We start from the raw sequence: 21,266 nt of genomic DNA, 5'->3' as shown, positions 1-21,266 counted from the left end.
AAAACCGTGAAAGGGACTGAGGAGGACAGCTCCTGCTACTTCCGTGATGCCTTGCGGTAGCTCTAGCCTGGTGCCTCCTGGGAATTGTAGTTCTTTTCTTTTCTTTTTTTTTTTAAAACCGCCCCTTCTGAAAGCCCGATGGGAGCGTCATCGTGGGTCGCTCAATTCCATCCCAAACTCAGTGCTGTCTACCAAAATTATTATTTAGGAACCAATCGCAAAAGAAGAAAATAAAGGAGAGGAAAAAAAAGAAATGAGAGCGAGAACGAGAGACTTCCGTTCCGTTCTGCTTAGATAGCTCATAGAGCTGCCATGCAATGAAAAATGATCTGTTGTTCGTCTTTAATGGAGAGCCTCCTTAGTATTGAGTGACTGGGGGTGTGGGAGTGGAGAGGAAGGCAAAGTTGGATAACGAGAGCCTGAGCTCGAAGACTCCCGGGAAACTTCATGAAGAATACACATAAGATAACTATTGATTTAATGGGTTAGGCAAGACAAATATATTCCGTCCTTCTCCCCTTCAACAAAACTAGGGCCATATGCTCGTCTCCAGTTCCTAAACAAGTACTTTGGCTGCAAAGATAGGCTGCCTACTAAATAAAACCCAGAATCAGAGCGAACCCTCTTTGCTTTGCCAGAAACTTAACGGAAGGGGAGGGGGGCAGGAAGAGGCGGGTGACAAGCATGCGAGGAGGTCAAGTTCGAAAATATTCTACATCTTTGATTAAAAACTTTTGCCTCTATAGTTGCCCTTTGCCTCTATAGTTGGGTAAGTTTTCTTTTTCTTTTGTTATACCCTCCCCTCGGTGGCGCAGTAAAACATCCCCTTTCTTTACTAGACTTGCGCGTGTATACATATGTAATTTATGCCAAGGCGCGGAACTCGGGGGAACCCAGATCTGTGCAGTTTACAATAATGGAATTCTTCTCTTCAAAATACCCCTAGTGCTTTCTGGACCACCTTGCTACTACCTAAGATTGTAGTTGTGATGAGCACCAGGGGGCACCAGACAGAGTAGAAAACCAAATTTATGAGCCAGATGGCAGTTACAAGTCTTAACCCAACCGGTGAGAGCGGGAAGAGCTTAAACATACGCAACCGCACCCAAGAGCGAATACGCTGCAGCCTCAGCGGGATGGAGTGGCTCTGAAGACCCCTTGAAAGGAGCAATAATTTGGAAGCAGCTAAACGGAAGATTCGTTAGCTCAGTGTATCTAGATAAATTCCGCTGGGAGAAATCTTGCTATACAATTAATATTCACTTATGCGAGGCATTTAAAAAGAAGTTATCATCCCCCCCTTTTTTTTTTCTTACTTAAGCTACATTTTTAAGCTTTAGTGTTTGTTTGAAACCAACAGTTGTTAGATTTCATGAAGATGGCAAATTGTGAATATTTTAAAGTACAAATGCTGTAGGGACAGCGAGAATACTGAAATATTAGTGCTCTGCTGTTTCAGAAAATCATTAGCCCGCTATAGTAATGGTGAGTGTATTTTAGTAAATGTAATTAGTGACTTATCTCCAGTCATAAATCTAATGTCAGCAAGTGAAGAAATTACTGTGAAGTGCCTTTTTGTTGTACTTCTTGAGGCTGTTGATGATAATTTTCTCAATTGTTGCTTTACCAGGGAAAAGTTTATGACACAAAGAAACTAATTATACAGTGGTGGATTAGAAAAAGGCCAGTAAATAACATTGTTTATTTTTTTTGTCTCTATAAAAATAAATTAGAATATTTCTATATGTGTGGTTATGAAGCAGTTTTATCATTATAGCTTATTCCTATTTACTAATCCATAAAACTTTGGTCATGTGGCAATGGGCACAACTTTCTTAACAATAACCGTGACCTGTCAACATGTCATTTCAGGCAGGAATACCTAAAGCCAATGTAAATAACTTAATAACCATTGACTTCAAAACCACACTTATGCACATGACCACTTTTCCTACTTAGCTTTACTATGAAAACAGATATAATTCTAGTATAATCACTGTGTTTGATGGTTAGACTTACAGGATATGCTGTAGTGTGGATACTTAGTACATTTATTTGCTCATTTCTCTATAATGCTTACCCACCCAGGTATATGATGGTTTTCTGTTATTCATGACAATAATTCCTGACAATATTTTTTTTTTCTTTCTCTGGAGTTTCAATAATCAAGCTTCTACCATCCACACAAAACAGCAAGTGACCATGAGAGACGCCTGCAAGGGCTCGTTTGTATGAACGCACTAAGCATGAGCATTTGGCACCCTGGCATTCAGATGGCTAAGGAATGCAAATATTTCTTCTTTCTCAATATATTTTGTATTTTCTTTCATTCTTGCTCAATTTCTTCATTCATTTCTGTCATTCGCAACTCTGTTGGGCCTTATTTTAAACTTCGCTTACTGCTTTACAACAGCTCACTATATACAGGTGTGGATGCTGGCTAGTAATGTTATTTCATTCAAGAAACCACTCTGACTTCTTTACCTAGGAATTAGTCTTTTCTTCCCTCAATTTTCATTATACATTATTGTTACCTCTGTGCCGTAGGTCACCTTCTAAAGTGCATTATTTTTATTTAAGCACACGTCCTCTATTCTTCAGTCACTTTTCTTCTGTAATATAATGTCTGCCGCCGATCAAGCAGTTACTTGTATGTCAAGCTGCACTACTTGAATTTCACAACTACTTGCCAGGAAGTAGGCCTTTTTATCTTCACTTTATAAACAAAACCCTGAGGAGTAAGAAAAAAATTAATATGGGGAGACGGCTCAATGGCTAAGAGCACTTATAGATCTACCAGACCCGAGTTTGATCCCTGGCAGCCACGTGATAGCTCACAACTGTCTGTAACTCCAGCTCCAGGGGATCCAATGCCCCCTTTTGACATCTATGAGCATCAAGTCTGCAGGTGGTGCCCCGACATACCTGCAGGCAAAACATCTATACACATAAAATGAAATAAAATAAAAAAAAACAATATGTTAAGCCAGGCGGTGGTGGCACACGCCTTTAATCCCAGCACTCGGGAGGCAGAGGCAGGCAGATCACTGTAAGTTCGAGGCCAGCCTGGTCTACAAAGGGAGTCCAGGACAGCCAAGGCTACACAGAGAAACCCTGTCTCTAAAAAAACAACACCGCCCCCCCCAAAAAAAACAAACCCCAATGTGTTGTCTAAGACAGGAGCCTGAGTTCAGACTCAACTGATCTACCCTAATGACTAGGCCCTAGCATCCTCCAGTGAAGGCTCCAAAGACCCTCTTTAATTGATCAGTGGCTCAATTAATCAATGAAACAACAAGGCTGTTGAATAGCTGTTTATAGACCATGCCAATTTCAGAACCTTCTTCTGACCCACGCCTAGCATTAGAATAGCTAAGACTGTAAACCATTTAGGAGTAAAACCTATCCGACCGTTACTAAAACAAAACTATATCAATACTGACACTGGCAACATTAGAATTAACGAAAGGCACTGCCTCACAAGCCCAAGCGGAGTCAGCTGAGTTACTTCCGTAGAAGAGGAGGTTACACATCTCAAACAACTAAATTGCGGACTGGGAACGCGGCTCAGTGGCAGAATGCACGCTGCCATACAGAAGGCCTTCCTTGTGTCAGATCCCTAGCACAGCAAGAACACACACATACAGATGAAATAAACAAATCTATTACACAACCCCTTGATTGAACCCTGGTGCTACATGCGTTCAGAGAGAAAGAGAGCAGGTGCCATATATCTTTGGCTATTGTGAAATGTAATAAGCAAATGTGAAGCGCGGGACGGTGTGTGGTCTATAGGGGAAGCTCGGCCCTGCGGAGAGAGCGGGGAATTTCCCTCGTTCCCGTTTTGCAACTAAGCTGAATTAACAGACAAAGCCATGAGGAGAGAAGAAGGAGTGACAGCTGAGGGTATTAGTGGAATTCCACAGGGGTAAGCTATGGTGAATCGGAGGTGTCGAGTCCGCTCCTAAGGTTGCTCGGAGCAGCCTTCAGTCCTGCAGGAGGATCCAGTTAGGAGGCTAAGTGAGAGGCTTGGAGGGAGAAAGGAAGAGGAAGTGGTTGTTCCTAGCTGAGGGTGAAACTGGTTCCCAGGACCCCTTCCACTGTAATAGTGACTACTTTGCTTGCCAGGCTTGGGCCAGCTCAAGGGCGTTTAAAGATCTGCACATCTCCCCGGGTCTGCATTTCACAGAGGAAGAGGAAGATTAATTACAAGCACCTGCCGGTCTGGTCATCCCGCTTAAGGCAACCAACACAGGAAATTTCCATTCTTATTCCAGAACCGGCTCAATTCTCCTGCCTCTGTAATGTTTGCACATCTGCTGGAAAGGGGGCAAATAAGCCCCCACTTCTCTAAGCAGTAGAAAAAGCCAGGCTCTACAGACCTTTGACATTTGTCCTAAGACTCTGACCAGTTACTTAAAGGATATTTCAGCAATGTTTGTCTTGGGTAAGTTTCCCCAGAAAGAGACTGTAAGCTGATGTACATGAAAAACTAATTGGTGCCTAGGTTTTTGGTTGGTTGGTTTGGTTTTGGTTTTGAGGGTTTGTTTGTATGGAGTTTTATTTGATTGTTTGGTTGGTTTTTGTCTTGTTTTGTTTTTGAGATAGGGGCTCTCTCCTATGTATTGGAACTGGCTCTATGAACCAGGATGGGATTGCACTCACAGAGATATACCTCCTAAGTGCTGGGATTAATGCCAAGTGGCTGGTTCCTAGGGGTTTTTTTTTTGTTTTGTTTTGTTTTTTTTCAAATGGGGAGTTCAGAATGGCTACTACCACCATTAGGAATAAAGGAGGCAGAACTGGCAGAGGCAGACATTCACCTACCAGGCTGATGCAACCGAAGCATGTGCTGAGCTTCTGAGAGAGCTGCAGTTACCCTGAAGGAGGCCAGGTGTACACCTTTATATCCTGGACTGCTTGGATGCTGGCTGCCACCAGAGATGGGTCTAGCCTTTTGATGCCCTTGCTAAATCACTCCTGGAGAGGAGCTCACTGACAGGCAGCATCACAGCTTCAAGAATTAGAATTCTTCAGTACAAACTGCTGTTTGGCTGTTAGTCCTGGTCAAAGCTCAAAATCAAGGAGGCGGGGGGGGGGGGGGGGGGAATGGTTTGTTGATTTCTAGGAAGTAACAGCAGGAAGCGGGGGAAGAGGACCACCCCTGGCCCCAATCTAGGAGTAGAGATGCAGAAAGGGATTGTAACCAGCAATTTCATTGCACTAGTGTGGGCAAAGCAAAGGCCAGAGGAACCTTCAGAAGAGATACCAGTTTGGGGAGTTGTTGGTGGGAAAAGCAGCTCTCTTTGCAAGCGGAGAAGAAGTTTTACCTGTATTGCACAAGCACAAATACTACCCATCTTGATTTAAACCCACTTGAGTATTTGCAGTTTGTCAACTTGAAGGAAGAAAAGCTAAGGAGATGACTTTCTCAGCTCTTGGCAAAATGAGCTTCCAAACAATGTCATCCCTGGATCCCTCCCCAACAGTGACTTCCTCTATGGGTAACTCTTTCCATTATTTCACAGCTATACATGATTTCACACACACACACACACACACACACACACACACACACACACACACGCACGTACATATATATATATCACTTAGAATTTGTATATAACAAAAAAATTTTTTTTTTCCAAGACAGGGTTTCTCTGTGTTTCCTTGGCTGTCCTGGATTCTTCTTGTAGATCAGGCTGGTCTCGAACTCATGGAGATCCACCTGTCTCTGCCTCCTCAGTGCTGGGATAAAAGGCCTGCACCTTTATAAACAAAGTAGTTAAAAAGCAACATAAAATAAAGAACTAGGTATCTGACTTCTCCATCCGGTTTTTGAAGTCCTGGAGTACAAGCTCTCAAGACTTACTCTTCCTCATTTCCCCAGCAGCTGGGGATGGTCTTCAAACATTAATTCCTAGTCTGACACAGGTATCAACTAAAGTGGGCACAGGCCCACATTGCTAAGCAAAGTTGACTATTTCTTTGTTCTTATGGACAAGGCACCTAGAAAACAATTGTTGGCTTGAATTGCACTAGTTTGGTAGTCCTGGATTGGACATACAATGGTCTTTTTTTTCAAAAGCCAGGTGATTTTTCTTCCAAAAACAAAATCATAATCATTTTTCCTCATTAATTTAGACTGTCCAGGTACATTATCTATATGGTAGCTACTTGTCCCATGTCACATAAAATATTGGATGCCCAGGTCAATTTGAATTAAAAAAATAATAATCTGCAGTATAAATGTGTTGCATGAAAATACTTGGGATTTTAGGCAAACATCATATATATATATATATATATATATATATATATATATATATATATTGTTTTTGTTTTCTGTTTTTTTCGAGATAAGGTTTCTCTCTGTGTAGCCTTGGCTGTCCTGGACTCGCTCTGTAGACCAGGCTGGCCTCGAACTCACAGAGATCTGCCTGCATCTGCCTCCCGAGTGCTGGGATTAAAGGCATGGGCCACCACTGCCGGGCATCTTATATATCTTTAGATTGCCTGGAATTTACTTTGTAATCTTGACTGGCCTCTAACTTGCATCTATCCTCCTGGCAACTAGTCTCCTAAGTATTGGCATGGCAGTTGGAGGCTACTGTGCTGGACTTAGCATTTTAGAAGGTCCTTCATGAGAAACGAGTGTGCTGTTATTTACCTGTCTACTATTCAAAGATTCTTGTAATCATCAGAAAGCCTTCTCAACTAAAATAACTTGGTTACAAACCAAGGCATTGGCAAACAGCAGACTTACTGCCTTGTAATTAGCCTTTTGGGAGAAAGCATGTTTTGAATTGCTGCCTGCAGCCCTTGGAGTCTCACAAGAGGCAGAAGTGAATTAATCTGGAAAAAAAATTTCCATGACAGAGGCTGATTTTTACCTATGGCTTGAAGAGTCTGAAACTGGTTAAAATGACAAGTATGATCAGCTGAAAAGACTGCACCGTCTATACCAACACTAAAAGTAGGAACCATAAAGCAAATGATGGGCCAGGGTTGGTGGTGCACGCCTTTAATCCCAGTACTCGGGAGGCAGAGGTAGGCAGATCTCTCTGAGCTTGGGGCCAGCTTGGTCTACAGAGTGATTCCAGGACAGCCAGGACTACACAGAGAAACTGGTCTAAAAAAATAAATAAATAAATAAATAAATAAATAAATAAAAAGAAAGAAAGAAAATGGATTGACTTGACACAAGGTGTTAAGATTTATGCCTTTATTTCAGGGGCTGGAGAAATAGCTGAGAGGTTAGCTGTTCTTCCAAAGAACCTGGGTTCAATTCCCAGCACCTGTATGGCAGCCCACAGGCATCTATAACCCTATTTCTAGAAACTCTGACACCCTCCTCTGATCTTCCTGGGCACCAGGCATTCATATGGTACATATACACAGGCCGGCAAATACCCACACACAACAGGGTTTCTCTGTGTAGCCCTGGCTGTCCTGGAACTATAAACCAGTCTGGCCTCCAACTCAGAGATCCTCCTGCCTCAGCCTCCCGAGTGCTGAGATTAAAGGTGTGTGCTATCACACGCCCTTAATTTTAAAGTTATGTCAGAAAAGGATAAAAAAATAAAAACGGAGGACAACTTTTAAAATGTTTTTTGGCACACAACCCAGTTGGCACTCAGCTAAAATCCACTGTACAAAGCATTTGACTGTGACAAAGCATTTGACTTCAGGACTAATAAGAGAGCTGTAAATGAAAGTGACTGTGGCATGGTGGTTTTTGCTTGTTGGAAAAATGGCTGTAGTCAGAGTTGGTAACACAGGGGAGAAAAGTGTCATCTGCCACTGTTAGTGGAAAAGCCAAGTGGGATCAATATTTAGCATGCAAACTTACTACGTAGGATCTTGGTATGAAACCTTTGACACATAAACTTTATTTCTAAGAAGTCAGTTCAAGAAAATACAAAGTCCCCAAACTGTATACACATGGCAGTACAGGTAACATATTTTTTGTTTGGTGTTTGGATCTTTCTTGTAATATACCCTCAGGGAATGACAGACTAGGCTTTGAAAGGTACCTTTGTTTCCCTCCCTCTCTCTCTCTCTCTCTCTCTCTCTCTCTCTCTCTCTCTCTCTCTCTGTCTTTCTCTCTCTCTCTTTGCTGGCCTCAAACTCACATAGATCCACCTGCCTCCCAAGTGCTGGATTAAAGGCGTGCATTACCATGCCCAGCTAAAGGGACCTTCTCTCATCTTATCATCCAATCTGGAAGTTGCACTTTGTGTCACTGACCTATGCTTCTATTTAAACATTTTTTAAATTATTACATTCATTTATTTTGTGCGTGGCCCTGTGGGGCTGGGGGATGGAACTCAGGTCATTGTGTTTAGTGACAAATGCCTTTACCCACTAAGCTGTCTCCTGAATCTCAAATGTTTTTTTTTTCTTCTTTTTTTTAAGGAGATCATAGGCTAACACAATAATTATTGTGACTTAGGGCAGCTTTAATCCTTAGCTGGATTTTACCAACATTAATCTGAAATTCATTTCCCTATGACTTTCACTCTTTGGCCTTTAAAGCCATCCAATCTAGCTTTAGATACCTGGAAAATGTTATGTCCCAACAGGAATATTCTTATCTGTGCTGTGCTGTGTCCTGAGTTTCTGAATTTTCCTAGGATGTGATTCCTTTTGTCCTCTTGGGGAAGAGTAGCTGCATGCTTTATCAGTAGCTTCCTTTTAAAAAAAAAAAGCCTTCAGACAGCACTGAGTGTCACAAGGCCCAACCTAAGATAAAGACCTAGAGGTCAGCAGCTGCTGAGGGAGGAGGGAGAACCAGTTGTGTTTTGGTTTTTTTAGTGTTGAGATCTCAATCCTAAGTGTGGTTAGACCTAAACACAAATAAGGGTACACACACACACACACACACACACACACACACACACACACACACACGAAGTCATGAATCCAAAAGGGGGTGTTTAATAGGACACAGGAGGAGCTGGGGGAGAGTAGAAATTGTGCAAACAGAGTGTACTCATACAGGAAGTTCTAAAAAGGTGATAACAGGACAGAGCACTATACTGTGGAACAGCTTTTAACTTTGGTTTTCTTTGTTCAGTAGGGGAAGGGTCAACTATATCTTTGGGAGACAATGAAAAGAAAGCTGCGTACTTACCTCCTAAAAGAATGTCAACATAAATCCAGATACGATGGCGCATAATTTCAGCATTCGGGAAACTGAGGCAGGAAGGTAGAGAGTCGGGCTCTCAGGATTTCTACCCTAAGTCCACACTGTTATCAGACGAAGAGAATGGACGGGGCACCTCGCTGTTTTCTCAGTCCAGCATGCTTCAAGATAGGCAAGCCTGGGGCTGAGGTTGCAGCTCAGCAGTACAGCATGTCCCTGGAGTACATGAGACTCTGAGACTCAGACAGGGGACGGTGAGGGGAAGCAAAGCAAAAGTGAATCTCAGAGGACCAGAATCCTGACACTCACAATCTAACGCCTTGGGCCTAGACCAGCGGTTCTCGACCTGTGTGGGTCATGACCATTGGAAAACACATATTTCAGATGATCTTAGGAACTGAAATACCACTCAGAAGCAAAGTTACGGTTAAAAAGTAGCAACAGAAATAATTTTATGAGCCAGGCGTGGTGGCGCACGTTTTTAATCCCAGCACTGGGAGGCGGAGGCAGGCAGGCGGATCTCTGTGAGTTACAGGCCAGCCTGGTCTGTAAGGCGAGCCCAGGTCAGCCAGGGCTATTATACAGAGAAACCCCGTCTTGAAAAAATAAAGTTACTATGTAATAATTATATATACTATAATTCATTATTAAATATTATTAATACTAATAAAATAATTAAATATTTTTAATATGTAATAGCTCATTGTTCTTATTTTTATGGTTGGGGGTCACCACAACACGAGGCACTGTGTTGGTGGGTTGCAGCATAAGGAAGGTTGAGAGCCGCTGCTCTGGATGAAGGCCATATGTACACCTAGGAGAATCTACTGGTCAACTTCAACGCCTGGCTAGGTGACTCTAGAGTCCAGCTATCTGTCTCCGTGCTCAGATCACCCATTGGTGGCACTCAAGTGTCCTCCCTTCTGCAGAGAAGGCCGTGTGAGAAGGCGAATGGTGGCGTGGTGAGCTGTGCTTTGACAGAAGGAACCAGTGAAACGGGGAGGACGGTTGGAGTCTTTCCGTGTGTTACACAGAGAAACTCTGGCTGGGGAGGAGGGGAGGGGGAGTTAGAACAGGTTGAGGTGTAGTGCAGTCTTATACATAGGACAGCCTGGCTTCTATTCTCTGTACAACAAGAAAAAAAGAAAAGAAATTAAAATCACTTTTATAGCCAGGTGTGGTGGTGCGCACCTTTAATCCCAGCTCTTGGGAGGCAGAAGCAGGTCGATCTCTGAGTTCAAGGCCAATCTTGTTTTGTTTGTTGGTTTGGTTGGTTGGTTGGTTTTTTGAGACTGGGTTTCTCTGTGTAGCCCTGGCTGTCCTGGACTCTGAAGACCAGGGCTGCCTCAAACTCAGAGATCTGCCTGTCTCTGTCAAGTGCTGGCATTAAAAGTGTGTGCTACCATGGGGAAGGGTTTAATGAATTAATTTTAAAATTGACTAATTAAAAGTATTAAAAATAAAAATAGAATCCTACTTAATAGTATATAAATGCTAAAGCTTAGAATGTGTTAGAAGCTGACAAAGTATGGTATCTAAATTGATCTGCTGACCTCTAAGATGGAGACTTACATGTCTACTTGCCACAATTTCTACTTTTTTCCTTCCACACCTTTTCTTTACTGTCAGCTCTTGTTATCCACAGTAGTCATGGGAGATATATATATATATATCTGGACTCCCAAGTGAGTCCAGGACATCCAAGGCTACACAGAGAAACCCTGTCTCAAACAACAACAACAACAACAAAAAAGAATTGAAGCCTTCATCACAAAACTTGTACCCACAAGATTATTTCATCAAGAAGTTCATCTGAAGATTTGTGGTACCTCTCATTGGCAGGGCACTTGCCTAGCCTACACAAAGGCCTGGCTTCCACCCTGCCCTCCAAAAGTTTCTCAGACTTTCTCTCCATGTCTTAAGAAAATGCTATAACCCAAGTATAGTTAATTCCAATACTCAAGAAGTCTGGGCATAGGTGGATCCCTGAATTTGAGGATAGCCTGGTCTACATAGTGAGACAGCCAGGACTATATAGAGACCCTGTCTCAAAGCATCACAAAACAAAAAAAAAGAAAGAAAGGAAAGAAGGAAGGAAGGAAGGAAGGAGAAAAGAAAGACAGACAGAAAGAAGTTAAGCTGGAGGAAGTGGGGTAGTGGTGTTCACCTTCAATCTCAACACTAGAGAGGCAAAAGTAGGTGGATCTCTGTGAGTTCAAGGCCAGTCTGGTCTACCTAGTGAGTTCCAGGACAGCCAGAAGTACATAGTGAGACTCTTTCTCTCTCTCTCCCTCCCTCCCTCTTCCCCCCTCTATGTATATGTTAAAAATTATAAATAACAATTATACTGTTTTGTACACTTAAAAATAAAAGCATGAGCCAGGCATGGTGCCGTATGTCTTTAATCCCAGCATTCAGGAGGCAGAGGCAGGCAGATCTCTGTGAGTTCCAGGACAGGCAAGGCTACACAGAGAAACGGCTCAAAATGCCGCCCCCCCTGCCCCCCCCCACCTCTAAAAAAGTGTGACACACTCATAAAGTAGAAAAATTTGATAGGAAACATATTAAGGAGTGCAGCTCAGTGCTATGCTTGCCTAGCATGTGTGAGGGGTGTGTGTGTGTGCGCGCGCGCGCGTGTGTGTGTGTGTGTGTGTGTGTGTGTGTGTGTGTGAGAGAGAGAGAGAGAGAGAGAGAGAGAGAGAGAGAGAGAAGGAGGAGGAGGAGATGAAGAAGAAGGAGAAGAAGAAAAGAGGAGCCAGGCAGTTGTGGTACACACCTTTAATCCCAGCACAGGGAGGCAGAGGCAGCCAGAACTCTGAGTTAGAGAGGCTAGCCCAGTCTACAGAGAGAATTCAAGGACAGCCAGAGCTACAGAGAAACCCTGTCTTGAACCTTAAAGTTTACTGGGCAGTTCAGCCAGGGGCTTTAACTTTCTCTTTGGCCAATTCTGAACTACCTTATAATGACCCTATGAACAAAGACAGTATGGCAGACTATTTTCTCACCAAGGCCTAACTTTTTGCTTGGTTCTTTCTCATAGCTAATCTGGCACTTTAACCTGTCCTAGGTTGTTGGAGAAAAAAAAAAATAAGACTACAACATAAAGAGTATTATTGTCCTTTTGTTTTGTTTTGATTTTAGTTTTGTTTTTTTGAGAAAGGGTTTCTCTGTGTAGCTCTGGTTGTCCTAGACTCCCTTTGTAGGCCAGTCAAGTGTGAAAGCTAGGCCAGTGAGGTAGTAATCCTAGCTTTGGGAGGTGGAGACCAGAGGATTCTGATCCAGCAGGCCAACTATCCAACTTGATGAGCTCCAAGCCAATGCGAAACGTTGTCTCAAAAGTGGTAGATATCAAAGATGTCAGCCGGGAATTGGTGACACATGCCACTGTGAATGAGTTTGAGGCCAGCCTAGCCTACAAAGTACGTCCAGGACAGCCAGGGTTATTACACAGAGAATTCCTGTTTCAAAAAATGTAACATATTTGGGGGGGGGTGGCTAGAGAGATGCCACATTGGTTAAGAGCACTTGCTGCTCTTGTGTAGAGGACCCTGGTTCAATTCCCAGCACCCACTTGGCGGCTAACAACTATCTGTAACTCCAGTTCCAGAGCATCTAATGCCCTCTTCTGACTTTTGCAGTGCATACACATATATGCAAGCAAACACTGATGCACATAAAAAGAAAAGTTAAAACATCTTTTAAAAAGTTTTTTTCAAAGGGACTGAAGCGATAACTCAGCAGTTAAGAGCACTTGTTGAACCTGGGTTGCATTCCATGCATACACATAGTGGCTCATGGCCATCCATAACTCCAGTTCCAGGGGAGCTGAAGCCCTCTTCTGACTTCACAAGCACCAGGCACATATGTGCTGTACATATATGTGCATGCAGGCAAAACATTTCTACACATAAAAAAAAAAAATTTAAAAAAAGAATTAAAGGTTAAAAACACCAGATACTACTTTACAGCTATTAGGATAACAATGACCAAAACAAACAAACAAACAAACACACTCAAATGTTAGTAAAGACAGAGAAACTGGAGCCTGTGTGCATTGCTGGTGGATGTAAAATGATACAGCCATAGAAAACAGTTTGGCAGCTCTACAAAATTATCATACTATCCAGCAATTTCTCTCCTCTATGTGTACTCAGGCAGATTATCCATAGACTAATGTTTATAGCAACCTTATTCACGATAGCTAAATACAAGTGTCTATCAATACATGAACAAATAAATAAAATGTGGTATATGCATACAATGGAATATTGTTCAACCATAAGAAGGAATAAGTTCTGAGGCATGCTGTAGCATGGATGAATTCTGAAACCATGTTACGTAAAATAGGCCAAACACAAAGGACAAATTATTCTTCTTCTCCTTCTCCTTCTCCTTCTCCTTCTCCTTCTCCTTCTCCTTCTCCTTCTCCTTCTCCTTCTCCTTCTTCTTCTTCTTCTTCTTCTTCTTCTTCTTCTTCTTCTTCTTCTTCTTTTTGTGGTTTTTTGAGACAGGGTTTCTCTGGGTAACAGCCCTCGCTATCCTGGACTTGCTTTGTAGACCAGGCTGGCCTCGAACTCACAGAGATCCACCTGCCTCTGCCTCCCAAGTGCTGGGATTACAGACATGCACCACCATCCCCCGCTTAAATTCTTCTTATCCAAGGTGGAAAAGGCAAATTCAGAGAGACAAAAAGGAAATTAAAGCTTACCTAGGGCTAGCTTATTACTATCTATCGGGATTCAAGCTTTTATTCTGAGTCATGAAAAGAGAGATATTGGTAATGATTTTACAACATGTTGAATGTACTTAATGCCACTAAATGTATGTTTTAAAATGAGTAAAATAGTAAACATATATAATATACATTTACATATGTTATATACACATTATATTATATATATTATATATACACACATATATAATGTATGCATATATGTACACAGACACATAATTTTTTTCCAACGGCCAGAAAAGAATACTGAATCAAAAGTTTGAAAGAAGAGTGAAAGTACATGTATTCCTTCAGCAATGTCCCAGGCAACCTACTCCATGTTAAATTTGTCAGACAGTTTTGAGGGGCCTCTGGAAATAGGGTGCACTGAATTTACAAGAGAGACAGGAAGCTGTCACCTGTGCATCACATGTGCCATGACTAGCCACAGTGCCTGGTAGTGGTTAGGCTTTGAGAAAAGTAGTTTCAGGTTGGCAGTTGGCTGGGGTTACTCTGAAATTGAACACCTACAAGGCTTAGCTTTCCTCTTGGCTTGTTTACATGGTTCCTCTTTCAGTGTCTGAGCCAAGGCGAAGGCCAGAGCATCACCAGGGATTCAAGAGAGACTAGGATCCCCTATCACGGTGTCACCTCAGCTTCTGTCTCAGGTCGCCAGAGTCCTCTGATGAGTACTTGCCTCTTGTGCCTGTCCTCATCCATACTTGTAAAACTCTCATCTTTGAGTCCGCCCAGACATTTTTCTCCAGCTGCTAAAAGGGGTTCAAGAAGTGTTTTTCTGGTTCTTCCTGCTTAGCACCTGCTTTTGTAATTACTCTCTTAGAGCCCTGACAAATGCCTTTTCCTTCCCGTTTCCTCAGGCAGCAGAGCATAACAGCTCCAGCTGGTGAGAAAGCCTTAGCTTTCTCCATCCCTATCCCCACCCCCATGCCTGCTGACTGCCTTTGGCAGTTACAGCAGGACCTGTTTCCACAGCCACCTGCCAGCATCAATCTCAACAGGCACTGCTACACTTAGCATTGGCCCCCTGCCTAAGAACCTTGTTCTTAACTGGGCAGTGGTGGTGCACACCTTTAATCCCAGCACTCTGGAAGCAGAGGCAGAGACAGGCAGATCTCTGAGTTTGAGGCCAGCCTAGTCTACAGAGTGAATTCTAGAGAGGACAGAGCTGCACAGAGAAACCCTCTCTAAAAAACAAAACAAAACCAAAAACAATTCTAGGCTTAATCTCCCTCTGGTCACATATTTTGGGGAAGGACGGATTTGTTTCATCCCCAGGCTTGCACTCGGATCCACAATCATTCTCAACAAATTGTGTATACAGAAACAAGCTGCAGACCTGTTCTTAGGTACTCCGGAAGTTTTGGTGGGGTTTTTCATTACAATAAAATCCACTTTGAATGAAATGTATTTTAGGCAGGCAGTAGTGGCACACACCTTTAATCCCAGCACTTGGGAGGCAGAGGCTGGTGGATCGATGTGAGTTCCAAGCCAGCCTGGTCTACAAAGCGAGTCCAGGACAGCCAAGGCTACACAGAGAAACCCTATCTAGAAAAGCCAAAAAACAAAACAAAACAAAAAGCGTGTGTGCGTGCACCTGCTCATGCACACTCTTAGGGATAAATGCCTTTAATCTCAGCACTTGGGAGGCAGAGATATCTGGGGTGATATCTCTGAGCTATGAGTTCAAGTCCATCCTGGTCTACAGTGTTCCAGGAAAGCCAGAACTATATAGTGAGATCCTGCCCCCGACCCCTCTGCAATGTTTTATTTTATGTGTATGAATTTTTTTTTCTTCCTGTGAGTATTTCTGTATAACCATGTCTGTGCCTGGTACCCACAAAGGGAAAAAGAGAGTATCAGATACCCCTGGAATTGGGGTAAACAAGATGGTTATGAGCCATAATGTTGGTGCTAGGAACCCAACTCCAGTCCTCTGGAAAAGCAGCCAGTGCTCTTAACTAGTGAGCCATTTCTCCAGCTGTTCCCCATTGTTAAGGACACAGTTCAGGATCATGAGGTACTAGTCACATTGTCATATAACTAATCTCTAGGATTCTTTCATTTTGCAAACTGAAACTTCAGACCTATTAAGTATCATCTCCCTTTCTTCCCTCCCTAACCCCTCTGGCAACCATCTTTCTATATTATGTCTCTATGAACATACTCTAAGATTCCCAGGATGTTTGGCTTATTCCACTTAGGACAACATCCCCCCTCAAGGCTCATCACGTTGTAGCATAGGCTTTGTCTGTAAAGACTGAATGATACTCTATTGACTTAAGTAGCATCCTTTGCTATCTACTCATCCGTAGGAGACAGCTGGGTTGTTTTTGACTGCATAGTGTGAACATCCATACTGGATAGTATGAATCTAGACGTACAGACGTGGCTGGCGAGATGGCTCAGTGAGTAAATGTCCTTGCCACGAAGCCTGAAGACCTGAGTTCAGTTCCCAGGACCCACATAGTGGAAGGCAAGAACTAACTTCTGAAAGTTGTCCTTTGACCTCCAGAGTGTGCAATGGCACACACACATCCTTCCCCAAAGCAAGCAAGCAAGCAAGCAAACAAATAAAATTTACACACACACACACACACACACACACACACACACACACACACCTATATCTGATTACATTTCTTTGAGGTATGACCTCTATACTTACTACTGTCACCAAATACCTGATAGAAGCAAATTAAGGGCAAAAGGATGGCTTCTGGTTCATAGTTCAGAAGTACACTCTGTTATGAGAAGCTGTTGCTGGGAAGTTCTGTCCGTAGTTGTGGGAGCATCGAGGCAGGCCTCCTCATGTGTCCTCATGTGTCCAGAAGCAGAGAGCTTGTTCTGATTGCAGACCCGTATATAACCCTTAAAGATCTGGCCCAGACCTACCTCTACCAGCCATGCCTTCTGTGCAAAGGGCCCACAACCTCTCAACACAGCGTCACCAATAGGCACAGTGTGTTCAAGCACAGCAACGGTCCTGGGGAACCATTTCCTGTTGGAGGAGAGTCTTGTGCCCTGTGTTTGCAGATGCTGACTTGTGCCCTGAGATCTGGTTACTGCTCTGCTGTAGGTATTGTTATGAGTGTTGAACCATCTCCTGTATACAGGTGATGTAAGGAATGTTCCCCAACTATCCCTGATTGGTTAATAAAGATACTGAAGCCTGGACTGGGCAGAAGAGAGGTAGGCGGGTTCCTGGGCTTGGGATCTCAGAGAGGTAGGGTGGGGCGGGTGAGGGAGAAGGGAGGGGGGGAGAGAGAGAGAGACAGAGAGACAGACAGACAGACAGACAGACAGACAGACAGACAGACAGAGCCAGAGCCAGAGCCAGAGAGACAGGGAGAGGAAGGGAGCAGGCGGCCATGGGTTAGCATGAACTAGAAACACATAGTTAAGAGCGGCTGGCTCTGAGGGTTGGCATAATGGAGCAGATCCAGCCCAGAAAGGACGGCTTATTGGCAAGAACGCGGGCTGTGCTTCTGAGCAATAGCTAAACAGCTTAGAGGGGTTGATATCTGCCCACCTCCCCACCTCCGGTGCTCCGAGGCTTGAATTAAATCTAACTAGTTTCTGTGTCTTTATAAAGCAGCAGGTTAAGGAATAACTGCCACTTTAATAATTATATGAATCAGTGTTAAACATTAATGTTTCCACAACTTCACATTACAACCATTAACAGTATCCAAAAGTGGAACTGAACCACGTGAGCTATTTATTTATTTTTTTTTACTTATTTATTTATGAGATGGCATTGCATTATGTGACTCAGGCTGGCCTTGAACTCTTTTATTTATTTTTACTACAGTGTGTGTATGTACACCCATATGCCACAGCTTGCATATGGAAGTCAGAATGCAACCAGTGGGATTCAGTCCTCTCCTTCTATCAAGAGGGTCTGGCAATCACACACAGGTGGTCCGCCTGGGCTGCAAGTGCCTACACCTGCACATTGGATGTGGTTTGTTTTGGGAAGGACATGACTTCAGCAGAGCAGGCCGTCTGTAGCCAAGGCCATCCTTAAGCCCAACAATTGTATTCCCAGCAGCTGGGGCGACAGATTCATACTTGAAGGGTGATCTAGGTGGTGCATTCCCATATCCACCCTAGAAGATTCTGTGAGAGCTAATGGAACTGTTGGCAGTACAGAACATGGACCTTGGGCTCGAGCTGCAATGTGACAGTATGAGGTACACCACATTATCAGGTGACCATGAAGGTGTCAGTGGCTGCCAGGAACAGAGGTTCTGGGGCAGGCTGCTGAACAGCAACCTTCCCAGCTGGCTGCTCTTGCCAAGTCACTTGACTTTCCTGTACTGCCATTTCCTGCTATAAATACAGAACATGCTAGAGTCTATCTCATAGGTCTGTTACAAGAATATGGGGAACTAATTAGACTAGTGCCATGCGCATGGCAGCCACTGTAAAGATAAACACACCAGTTTCATGAGGTCTCCGACTGAAGGCAATGCTTCTGGAACTCACAGAAGTTTCGGGAACTGATCAAGGGGCTAGGTGTGGCAACACTGTACCCATACTCCACTTGGGAAGTGGAGGCCGAAGTAATTCTGAGTTTGAGCCCAGCATCAGATACAGAATGAGCGGGGGTGACTTACATAAATAAAGAAGTCCCAGAAGAGGAGACACGAAAACACACAGTGGAGATAAAATAAGGGAAAGTGTTTAACTGAACATTATAAACATTAAGAACGATTTGAAGAACATGGGGAATTGGTTCCAACTACTCTGAGTATTGAAAAGATCTTACTCATAGCAAAATTGCTTTGGATTCCTCCCCATCTTCCCAGCAGCCTCCCACTCACTATCCAAGCCTAACCTACTACGGGCCTGTTTGAAATGTGAACATAGTGTCTTCTAGTAATAAACGTGACTGTTGCCTTGAAGCTGATTAAGCATCAGACCAGACAAGATCAATAGGCAACAGTGATGCTGCCGGCCAAGTGTGTGCTGCAAGAGAAAGGAGGTTCAGCCCCATAGCACGGAGTGAAAAACCCTGCTTTCCTGGCTCTCTTCCACCATTGCGTGTCCTGCCAGATAATAGGGCTGGCAAGAGTGGAGAAGAGCTGTCAAAGACCTTTTTGGAACCAGTCCTCAGTCTGTGACAATCCAAAGACCTGCTTATGTGTTCAAAACTCATGCTCTTTAACAACACACAAAACACACACACAAACCCAAACCATGCATGGTGGAGCACGCCTTTAATCCCAGCACTTGGGAGGCAGAGGCAGGCGGATCACTGTGAGTTCGAGGCGAGCCTGGTCTACACAGTGAGTCCAGGACAGCCAAGGCTGCACAGAGAAACCCTGTCTTGAAAAACAAAAAGAAAAGAAAAAAAAATCCAAACAAACAAAAATGGAGATTTTTCAACCTAGCCATATCCTATAAGAGGAGGAACAGAGAGGTCTGGTGGACAGTGCTTCCAAGTGCATCTTTTAGTGTTCTGATGCCAGATTTAGGTTCAGCTAGTAGTCGAGAGGTATACATAACATATACATATACATAAACAATCCTGATCAACACGTGGTCCTTCCCATCAGTGACCCACCATTGCTTTCCCAGCTCCACTCTCTCTCTAAGGCAGGTCTGACAGGTTTTCAGAATGCGATGACTTGGGAGACAATCTCTTTTCTGGCTGGCACTACAGCCCCAGCCTTTCTCTTCTCTCCACAAGAGACTCAGGGGAAATTCGAGTGTTGGGGTACTATTGTAATCTGATAGCCAAAGGGAGGGCCACATGTGTCCCTGCCTAGAATATATTCACTCCTTCCAGAACAGTAACTGTCTCACAAGCCACATCCCTACCCCTCGGCATCATTTTAAAGATCATAATAGGGCTGGGCTTAGTTCAGGGGTAGAAATAGGACCTGGTTTTAATCCTCAGAACAAACAAACAAAAATATCAATAAAACAAACCCTACCACCATCACCCCAAAAAACTATAGTCATCAACCAAAAAACACAGAAGAGAGAAAGGACAAAGTATATTACGAATAAAAGGCGCTTGTCTACAGTACAGAGCAGAACAGCCTCGCTTTGTCTGGCCCCAGTGTGCACCACTGTGTTGTGATGACTCAGTTTTCTCACTTCTCTGTGACTGTCACTGACTGGCTGCAAAAGCGCCAAGAGGATCACGTGGCAGTCGCAGCCAGATTTTAGGGAGCGACCAGGGGTGATGAGGATTGATTATGAGCATGCTCAATACTGAGACGACAAAATCATGCTGTGGAACCAAGTGGCAAGAAAACATGCTTCTGGCTGCCGGGATGGCGCCGTAAGGAAGGGCATTTCCTGCCAAGCCAAGTTCTATCTCCAGAACCCACGTGGAGGAAAGAGAGAACCAATGCCCACAAACTGTCCTCAATCTCCACAGCTGCCTGCTCACACAAATAATTAAAAGAATAACAACAACAAAACAAATAAAACGAAAAGCCAGCCATGGTTTCATGAGCCCCTAGAACAATTGAATCTATTCTAAAGGCACTTTGGAACGTGTTAGCCTTCATATACAATAACACAGCAGCCACCTTCCCCAATCCTCCTTCACGAGAGAGTGAATGAAAAATGATTGTCCATTGGCTTAACTGTAAGCCAGAGCTGGTCTCAAGATCTGGGACCAACAGCTCCAGAATCTCTTTGCCAAAAATGTCAACTCCCAGCCAGGCAGTGGTGGTTGGTGCACAGAGAAACCCTGTCTCAAAAATACCCAAATTAAAACATAACAAGCCGGGTGTGGTGGCGCACGCCTTTAATCCCAGCACTTTGGAGGCAGAGGCAGGCAGATCGCTGTGAGTTCAAGGCCAGCCTGGTCTACAAAGAGAGTCCAGGACAGCCAAGGCTACACAGAGAAACCCTGTCTCACAAAACAAAAACAAAAACAAAGCAAAAATACCCAAATTAAAACAAAACAAAAAATCAACTCCTATTTGCCACAGTTGGGTGGAGAGCAGGGACTGACTCTGACACGAACTCTGGTGCCCCATATTTGACCACTTCCCCTTGGTGGGGAGGCCTGATGGCATTCAGAGAAAGGATAAGCAGGCTACCAAGATGAGACTTGATAGCCTATGATCATATAGTAGGGGAGGAGGCTCCCCTTGGTCACAGACATAGGGGAGGGGAAAAGGATGAAAGTGGGAGGGATAATCTGTAATACAAGGGATGGGATAACAATTGAGATGTAATCTGAATAAATTAATTAGACAAAAAAATATTTTTAAAAAAATCAACTCCCATGGCAGAGTATGAGCAGGACTTTAATGCCAGCACTATGAGAGAGACCCTATCTTTAAAAAAGGCAACTCCCAGCTAGGTGTGGTGCCTCCTGGTCAAAGCCAGCCTTAGCTATGTAGTGAAACCCCGCCC

The 21,266-nt window shown here is 43.6% G+C and overlaps 1 long non-coding RNA gene across 1 annotated transcript; it reads left to right on the top strand.

Moving 5' to 3' along the window:
- Positions 1–39: 39 nt before the first annotated feature.
- LOC311588471 lies at positions 40–7,710 on the top strand. Its single transcript, XR_014776212.1, has 3 exons — positions 40–769; positions 4,129–4,447; positions 7,235–7,710. It is a non-coding gene; the product is annotated as an uncharacterized lncRNA (long non-coding RNA).
- The last annotated feature ends 13,556 nt before the right edge of the window (positions 7,711–21,266 follow it).

Source organism: Acomys minous, assembly GCF_964271855.1.
Source record: "Acomys minous genome assembly, chromosome: 17".
Lineage (NCBI taxonomy): Eukaryota > Metazoa > Chordata > Mammalia > Rodentia > Muridae > Acomys > Acomys minous.
Note: the sequence above shows the minus strand (reverse complement) of the source record. Positions and strands in the feature narration are given on the sequence as shown.